Below are 9,321 nucleotides of genomic sequence, written 5' to 3'. Positions count from 1 at the left end.
GAGACAAAATTTGGAGCAGAGACTGAAGGAATGGCCATTCAGAGCCTGCCCCACCTGGGGATCCAGTCCATATATATACAGCCACCAAAAGTAGACAATATTGCTGATGCCAAAAAGTGCATACTGACAGGAGCCTGATATAGCTATCCCTTGAGAGGCTCAGCCAGAGCATGACAAATACAGAGGCAAATGCTAGCAGCAAACCATTGAACTGAGAATGAGGTCCCCCTTTGAGGAGTTAGAGAAAAGATTGAAGGAGCTGAAGGGGCTCACAACCCCATAAGAACAACAATACCAACCAATCAGAGCTCCCAGGGACTAAACCACTACCCAAAGTGTACACACGGACAGATGCATGGCTCCAGCTGCACATGTTAACAGAGGATGGTGGGCACCAATGGGAGGAAAAGCCCTTGGTCCTGCCAAGGCTGCACCCCCAAGTGTAGGTGAATGTTAGGGCAGGGAGGTGAGAAGATGGGGTGGTTAGGGAGGGGGAACACCCTTATAGAAGAAGGGGGAGGGGGATGGGATGGGGACTTTATCAATGGGAACCCGGGAAAAGTTCATTTGAACATTTGAAAAACATTTGAAAAGTAAATAAAAGATACTCAATAAAAAAAAAAAGAAAGAAAAAAGAAAGGTTTTCAAATATCTGAAGAATGACATATAGACCTCCTTTGATATCATATACCAATGGAATAATAATAACAATAAAAATTCTAATAGAAGCAAGTAAATCAACACCTCACTATCTGTTGCCACTAGGAAGTATAAACAATATATAACCTTGTGATGCATTAGTAAAGGATGAAAGGCATTCCCTTTTCCAAAAAAAGAAAAAAAAGGAATTAGTTCCTTCCACTGACTACCTGCCTAATGTTTAACCCACGTGTACCTCAAAGTCATACCTACTTTCTGATGTTTATTGGAACGGTTAGGCGAGGTGATTCAGTTGGTTGATAGAAGCCAAGAAAAGTAAGGACTGAAGGTTGATCACAAAACCTCTGTCTACTTTAGACTGCAGTGCTGCTGTAATGCTGTGATGTCTTTGTGGTCTTATGATGGCTTAGGCCTGCAGTTTTCTATTTTCCTTGGCTGCTAAGAGCAGTTGCAAAGCAGAGAAAGGCTTCAGTTCTTAACTATGTCTCCAAACATCTGCATTGTTTCTCAGACTCAGTTTATAATTTAGGAGGGTATAAAAGCCCAGATTAGCAATCAGCCTTCCCTCTGAGTTTTCAAAGCTGTGCTTCATTACATCCTGACCTCTGATGCTTCCTGCAAGAGAACTTTCCTGTTCCTCATTTCTTACCCTTACCATGTGACCCCATTCTCTTTTCTTTTCAGGACACCCATAGATCCCTTTCTTTGTTCTCAGAGGTTCTAAAATTTCAAAATGACTTTTTGTTGTTCTTTCTGTTTTATACTTCATGGGCCACTTTAATCTAGAAGGCTATCAACTGGGAAGAATGTTTTACTAGAATTTTCTTTATCTTCTTTGCTATTGGTAGTCCAGACATTTAGAAAGTTCAATTTCTGTCAAATCCATATGTCTGAAAAACATATCTTTTCTCCACAAGTTTCTACTTTTCTTTCTTCTTTTGAGACAGGATTTATACATCCAGGCTGGCGTCACACTTGCTATGTAGCCTAGGATGACTTTGAACTCCTGACCTTTCTGCCTCCACCTCCCTAGAATTATGGATAGTGTTTACCATGCCTAGGTCATTTCTTCATCTTGGGTTTTTTTTTTTTTTTTGTCTGTTTCTGAGATATTTCCTCAATGTTTTACTCAGTCATTGGATTCTTCTAACCAAACACTTTAATTTCTAAAAGTTTTTTCTCCTTGGAAAATTTTTTTGTGGCTTGCTGTGCCTTCTGTAATCTGGACTGTCTCCGCGCTCACTTCACTAAAGGAGCAGATGAAGACAGGAAGACAGAGTTTTTCTTGCATCATCTCCGTGTCTTCCTGATAGCTTGCTTACCTCTCTCTCTCTCTCTCTCTCTCTCTCTCTCTCTCCTAAAAAGTCTTTTAAATTTATCTGCTTGTCTTTCTCTGTTTATTCCTTTTGTGTGGCAAAATGCACGCAATGCCAAAATGTTAGCCCCGTCTAAGCTATGTTTCGGGGGCACTAACTTTATTCACATTTTGGGCAAGCGCCATTCCATCCATCTCCAGCATTGCTTCATTCTTCCAAAGCGAAGCTCTGTACCCATTAAGTACCAAATCCTCATATCCTTTCTCCCAGCCTCCCAGCCCTTGATAACTTTAATCTACTTGCTTCATAAATTCAACTATTCTCAGCCTCTCCTCTAAGCAGGGTTTGTGTATCCTTGACTCTTTTGTGCCTGGATGGTTTCAGGTTACAGAATGTCCTTAATCTGTTGTCGCATTATTAGAATTTCGTTTTACAAAATAGGCACTTGCTACACAGCCCAAATTTACCTTGAACTCTTAATTTTCCCGCCTCAGCCTCCCCTGGGGCTGGGATTACAAGTATACAGCACCACAGTCAGGGTGAGTAATATCTGGTTATATGCACATTGCCATATTTTAAATAAGACATTCTTCCTTGGTTGACATTTGGTTTGCGTCCATCTATTGCTTGTTGGCTAGGATAGAGCTATAAACATAGGCATACAAATGTCTGCCCAGTACCTGACTTCCGCTTCGGATTTACTGTTTGAAGGGAGACATAAAAAATAAAATAAAATATGCTAGATGTAGTACACTGTCGTCTTCAGACACACCAGAAGAGGGCATCAGATCCCATTACAGATGGTTGTGAGTCACCATGTGCTTGCTGGGATTGAACTCAGGACCTCAGGAAGAACAGTCAGTGCCCTTAACCACTGAGCCATCTCTCCAACCCCGAGGTAGTATGTGTATGTACCTGTCACTCGCCAGGAGCGCACAGCAGAGAGCCACATGCAGCAGGCTCTAGCTTTCTGCTCTGTATTTAGCAACCAGTGTAACATTTACCATATATGGTCCAGCACCAAGGAGGGTGTCTGGAACTTCCTGAAAGCAGGGCAAGAAGACAACATCCTTTCTCTACTTGCAGAAGCAATTTCCCCATACTTGGATATTCCACCGGTGATTTTAAGGGCAATCTGGGAGACAAGGAACGGGGGTAGAAACAGTCACACCTGCGCTCAAATTCATTGTAGGTTGGATTTGCCAGTGATACTTCTCCTCTCTTTAGGCCCAAGAACGGACACTTAACAACAACAACAACAACAACAACAACAACAACAACAACAACAACAACAACAACAGCAACAACAAAACCAAGTATGCATTGCAGAAACAACAAAACCGTGCTTTCACCCAAAGCAGTAACTTCTAAGCATGCTCCGGGAAGGAGCACCAAGTGAGCCTAGAGCCCTTATCCCCGCAGAGCAGGCTCAGTGGCTTGCTCCGGGTGTCCCATTTAAAGATGCTCCACACTGGCCTTTTACTGAGTGATCTCCCTGGCTTTGCAGGTTTCCTAAGGCAAAGTTTCACTTCTGTATGTAGTTTTTAAAAATTTAATGCACTTTTGGCTTTTTGAATAGGAAGACGAGTTTCTACTCGCGCTTTCTCACAGACAGGGTCCATGTATCATAGTATGGATTCTGCAGGCTTTTGAGCCAAGTGCAGTCCTGGGGCTGGTGAAGGGAAGGGAAGGGAAGAGGAAGGGAAGGGAGGGGAGAGGAGGGGAAGGGAGGGGAGTGGAGCCCCTGCAGCTGCGGAGGCCTCAGCCTCCTGGAGAATAGGAATGAGCCATTGCCATTCCCAGCACGGTGCCAGCTCCGCTGGGATGTGCGGGTATAGAGGATGCTTACAGTGGCTTCTCAATCGTGTTCTTCCTTCTAATCTCCTTTTTCTGCTGCAGGGGATTTATGTAAAAATCTATGCATGTCTACTTAAGTTCCGCTCCCATTGATGTTATTGGTATTCATTTATTTACTTTACAAGTTCCTAGATGAATTATGCAAGATTGGGCAGTTTTTGATTTTTTTTCTCTCCTCTCCTAGTCTCCACTTTTACCAGCAGAACACCATCTGCCATCATTAGAGAGGTGGCTGTGATGTGGTTGATGTCCTGCACACCAGATTTGCATAAGACTTTGCAAGCTCTGCTAATGAGTGTGAGCGGGTCCTGTATCAGTCAGTGAATTTTTTTCTAGACCCGCCCAAGTCTAATACCCTAATTGAAAGCAGCTATGCAGACCCTAAGGGAAAAAGAAAAGACCTTGGTTCCTTCCCCTTCATCTTTTGTCAACCCTAGGAAATCTAACCTTTTAGATTAGATTTTAAATATAACTCTATTTTATTTTAGTCTCACTAAGTTGAAATTTTACTAAGAACGAATGCTCAGATCTTAATCTTAATCTTGCTGTGTGGTAAATTCTGGCAAAATGTATTCTCTCATTCTATCTACCAACAGTTGTCAAGATCTAGAATGTTCTGTTACCCTAGCTGCTTTTTTCTGTCCCATTTGAACCACGCCCATGTACCTCTATTCCGATTTCTTTCTCTGGGAGGGAGTTTTAAGCCTTCTAGGGGGTTTGGGGATTTAGCTCAGTGGTAGAGCGCTTGCCTAGCAAGCGCAAGGCCCTGGGTTCGGTCCCCAGCTCCGAAAAAAAAAAAGCCTTCTAGGTTACGTACTCATCACTCTGTGTGTCTCACTTCTGTGGTCCATTCACTTAATTGCCGCTTGTATTTTTAGCTGTTGCATAGGCACACTGTTCTGTAATACCTTTTATTTCTCCTTTCATTGATGGACACTTACATTGCTTCTGGTTGGTGACTGTCCTGAATGCAGCTGCCATAAATGTATTTCTTCAGATTTTGTTTTTTAAGCCAGTGCAAGTTTTTGTGTCTCTTGAGTAAATCTCTGAGAACGGAATGTTCTCAGGAGGCAGGCGCATCTTCACCAGGCCCACGTGCTGCTTTCTAGTAGCTTTACTGTTCAAATCACTGCAAACAGGATCTCTTTCCCCCTGCAATACTTTCCGATCATTTAGTTCCAGTTTAAAATAGACAGTCATGACATAAATATTCATGTGATAATTAGTGTCTTTACTTTAAAAAATATTTTATTATTTATTTATTTATGTCTATATGCTTGTGTCTGTCTACGTAAATGTATAAATATGTGGTTGCATGAGCCAGAAGAGGGTGTCAGACCCCCCAGATCTAGAATTATAAGCAGTTTTATCTAAGACATTAGCATAGCATAAAGGATTCAGACATTGAAAAGATAAAGTAACTCATGTGATCACCATGCCTACACACATACACACACATACATACACATACATATACACACACAAACACACATATATACACACAAACACACACACATATACACACATACACACATACATACACAGACATACACACACATACACACATACATACACATACATACACACAAATACATACATACATACACACAGATGCAGACACACATAAACACACACACACTCACACACACATACACATATACACATACAGACGCAGACACACATAAACACAGACACACAGACAGATACACACAGACACTGTCACACACCTAAACACAATAGACACACAGACAAAATTACACATATAGACACAGATACACACAGACACAGTCATACACATAGACACACAGACAATTACTCATACAGATACACAGACATACAGACATATACAGACACAGATACACACAGACACAATCACACACACAGACACAGACTCACAGACACATACTGAAATACACAGAGATACAGACACACACAGACTCACGCACCATACACACAGAGAAACAAACACGTATAGACTCACAGATAGACACACACAAGACACACACATATACACAGACACACACAGACTCATACACATAGAGACAGACACATACAGACTCACAGATAGACACTCACAAGACACACACATATACACAGACACACACAGACACACACACACAGAGACACAGACACATACTGACTCACAGATAGACACACACAAGACACACATATACACAGACACACACAGACACACACACACACACAGACACAGACACATACCGACTCACAGATAGACACACACAAGACACACATACACACAGACACACACAGACACACACACACAGACACAGACACATACCAACTCACACAGGCGCGCGTGCACACACACACACATACACAGAGACATAGACACACATAGACTCACACACAGGCACACACACATACATAGAGACATAGACACACATACACACAGATGACACACAGACACACACGTATAGACTCACAGACAGACATAGACACAATATAGAGACACGCGCGTGCGCACGCATACACACACGCACGCACACACACACCCCTGCCCTAGGGAATGCTGAATCTAGAAGTCTGGTGAGCTGCTCTCAGTGCTTTCAGCTCTGTGTCTCAGCACTTCCGTACTGTGGCTTTGCATGCACAGCGTGCACTGCAAAGGAGTCTTCGATGCTTTTGTGAATGAGATATGAGCTCCATGAGGTATGAATACATATCTCAGAGAGCCACCTGGAGGTATGTAAATCTGTGTGCTTATGACAGTATTTTAGAAGAAGACAGAAAATATCTTGTTCTAACAAAATAAGGATGTCACAATTTTGTGACAGCTAGAAGCCAAATGTCTTCAGAAAGGAGGGCTGTCCTGTAATTTCCTCAAGATCTTACAGTTAATATTTATAAGATACATACACAGATGTCTTTTGTTAAAACACTCACGTCTGTCAACAAGTAAGTGAAATTGTAAAATGTCTGTTATCTAGTGACAAAAAAATACATTTTTTTAGTTATCAATAAATCTTGAAGAGCTTTGTATGGTAATACATATGCACTTAGTTTATTAAAAATGTATTTATTTATTTTAGTTAACATAAATGTGTTAGGTTTCATTTAGGCATTTTCAAACAAATTAGTTCTCTCTGTGTGTTTGTCTTTCTGTCTCTTTCTGTCTTTGTGTATATGTCTGTGCTGATGAAGATGCATGCGACTGCATGTATGTGTGGGGCTGGTGGACAACTGCATGAGTCATCTACCTCTTTTCTTCTTTGTAAAACAAATCTCTCATTGGCTGGAGACTCATCAAGCAGGCTAAGCCCTATGTCCAGCAAGCCCCAGGCATCTGTCTGTCCCTGCTTCCCTGACTCTGGGATTACAAGTGCTTGGGTTCTGGGTTTTCCCATGATTCTTTCTTTCTCTTCTCCATCTTTGCCCCGGCAGGCTGACATCTATCACCATGAAGGTGGAGCTGTGCAGTTTTAGCAGGTACAAGATCTACCGGGACACGGGCGGCGCTACTCCAGGACCGACGGGAAGGTTTGCCAGTTTCTTAATGCCAAGTGTGAGTCCACATTCCTTTCCAAAAGGAATCCTTAGCAAAAACTGGACTGTTCTCTACAGAAGAAAACACAAGAAAGGACAGTCGGAAGAAATTCAAAAGAAAAGAACCCGCCATGCAATCAAGTTCCATCGAGTCGTCAAGGGCGCGTGTCTCTGGCTGATATTATGGCCAAGAGGATTCAGAAACCAGAAGTTAGGAAAGCTCAGCGAGAGCAGGCTATCAGGGCTGCCAAGGAAGCAAAAGAGACTGAGCAGGCATCAAAGAAGACAGCAGTGACCGCTGTCAAGGCCCCCACAAAGGCAGCCCCTAAACAAAATATTGGGAAGCCTGTGAAGGTCTCTGCTCCCAGAGTTGGTGGGAAACACTAATTTGATAGATCAGAGTTTAAAAATAAAGATCTGCCTTTAAAAAATGAAATGAAATGAAATAAAATGGGTTCTGGAGATGGACCCTGCGGTATAATTTGAGTTCAGGCATGGTAACGCCTCCAGACGTGTTCTTTACATAGGAATGCTTTGGCTGGATGTGAATTTTTGGCTTAAAAGGATTTTTGGTGGAGATTGCATTGGATCCATAAATCACTTTTGGTACTACAGTATTCACAGTACTAATTCTGTAGGACCAGGTGCAGCTCATTGTTTACTAAATTGATGCATATGTTTCATTTTATCTAGAAATACATTTTATTTAGATTATTCTCGTATTTACAAATTATTCCAAATATTCTTAGGTGTAAACCTTTTTGCATATATGTATCTCTTTAGTGAGAAGAATTCCTAAAAGGACAATCTCTTTTTCTCTGTCTGTCTGTCTGTCTGTCTGTCTGTCTGTCTGTCTGTCTGTCGCTGTCTCTGTCACTGTCTCTGTCTCTTATGAAGCAGCATTTTATATGTAGCACAGACTGGTCTTGAACTCTTGACAATTTTCCTATTTCAGCCTTCTATGTTCTGGGACTAAGGACTATAGCTATTTGCCACGATATCTGGTTCTAAGGGAAGAATTTCTCTTAAAGATATATACATTTAAGACTGTTTAAACATTATCATTTATGACTCCAGTGAGTGTCACCATAGAACATTTCAAATACATTTCTGTCTGCATGAAGAATTAATTAATTAATTAATTTATAGAAAAGTTATTGTTATGTAGTACCAGCTGATCTGGTATTCCTACCTAAACATTCTGAGCTCTTGGATTATAGGTTTCTGCCACCATCTGGTTGAGAGAATTTGTTTTAAAATTATTATTATTATTATTATTATTATTATTATTTTATTTCAAATATATTTTGGTCTCTCCCAAAGAAGGTTTTTCTGAATCCTAACTTATAGGTATAAACATTTTTGTTCTTGTTAGGTTCAATTCATAATGTATTTGGTATTAATTTTTGTCAAAGCCATGAGACAGGGGTTCAACATTATTTTTCCCCTTTGGAGTCCTAATTCATGATAGAGGAACATCATTCTTTTTTTTTTTTTTTTTAACTTGAGTATTTCTTATTTACATTTCGAGTGTTATTCCCTTTCCCGGTTTACGGGCCAACATCCCCCTAATCCCTTCCCCTCCCCTTCTTTATGGGTGCTCCCCTCCCCATCCTCCCCCCATTGCCGCCCTCCCCCCAACAATCACGTTCAGTCTTAGCAGGACCCAGGGCTTCCCCTTCCACTGGTGCTCTTACTAGGATATTCATTGCTACCTATGAGGTCAGAGTCCAGGGTCAGTCCATGTATAGTCTTTAGGTAGTGGCTTAGTCCCTGGAAGCTCTGGTTGCTTGGCATTGTTGTACATATGGGGTCTCGAGCACCTTCAAGCTCTTCCAGTTCTTTCTCTGATTCCTTCAACGGGGGTCCTATTCTCAAATCAGTGGTTTGCTGCTGGCATACGCCTCTGTGTTTGCTGTATTCTGGCTGTGTCTCTCGGGAGAGATCTACATCCGGCTCCTGTCGGCCTGCACTTCTTTGCTTC

General features: G+C 41.6%; 1 pseudogene; it reads left to right on the top strand.

The window, feature by feature from the left end:
* The first annotated feature begins 7,251 nt into the window (after positions 1 to 7,251).
* On the top strand, positions 7,252 to 7,724 carry LOC148002920 (large ribosomal subunit protein eL24 pseudogene; annotated as a pseudogene).
* The last annotated feature ends 1,597 nt before the right edge of the window (positions 7,725 to 9,321 follow it).

The sequence above is a fragment of the Rattus norvegicus genome, chromosome 10 (genome assembly GCF_021556685.1).
Source record: "Rattus norvegicus strain SHRSP/BbbUtx chromosome 10, alternate assembly SHRSP_T2T, whole genome shotgun sequence".
Taxonomy (NCBI): domain Eukaryota; kingdom Metazoa; phylum Chordata; class Mammalia; order Rodentia; family Muridae; genus Rattus; species Rattus norvegicus.
This window is presented reverse-complemented; position numbering and strand designations above follow the sequence as displayed.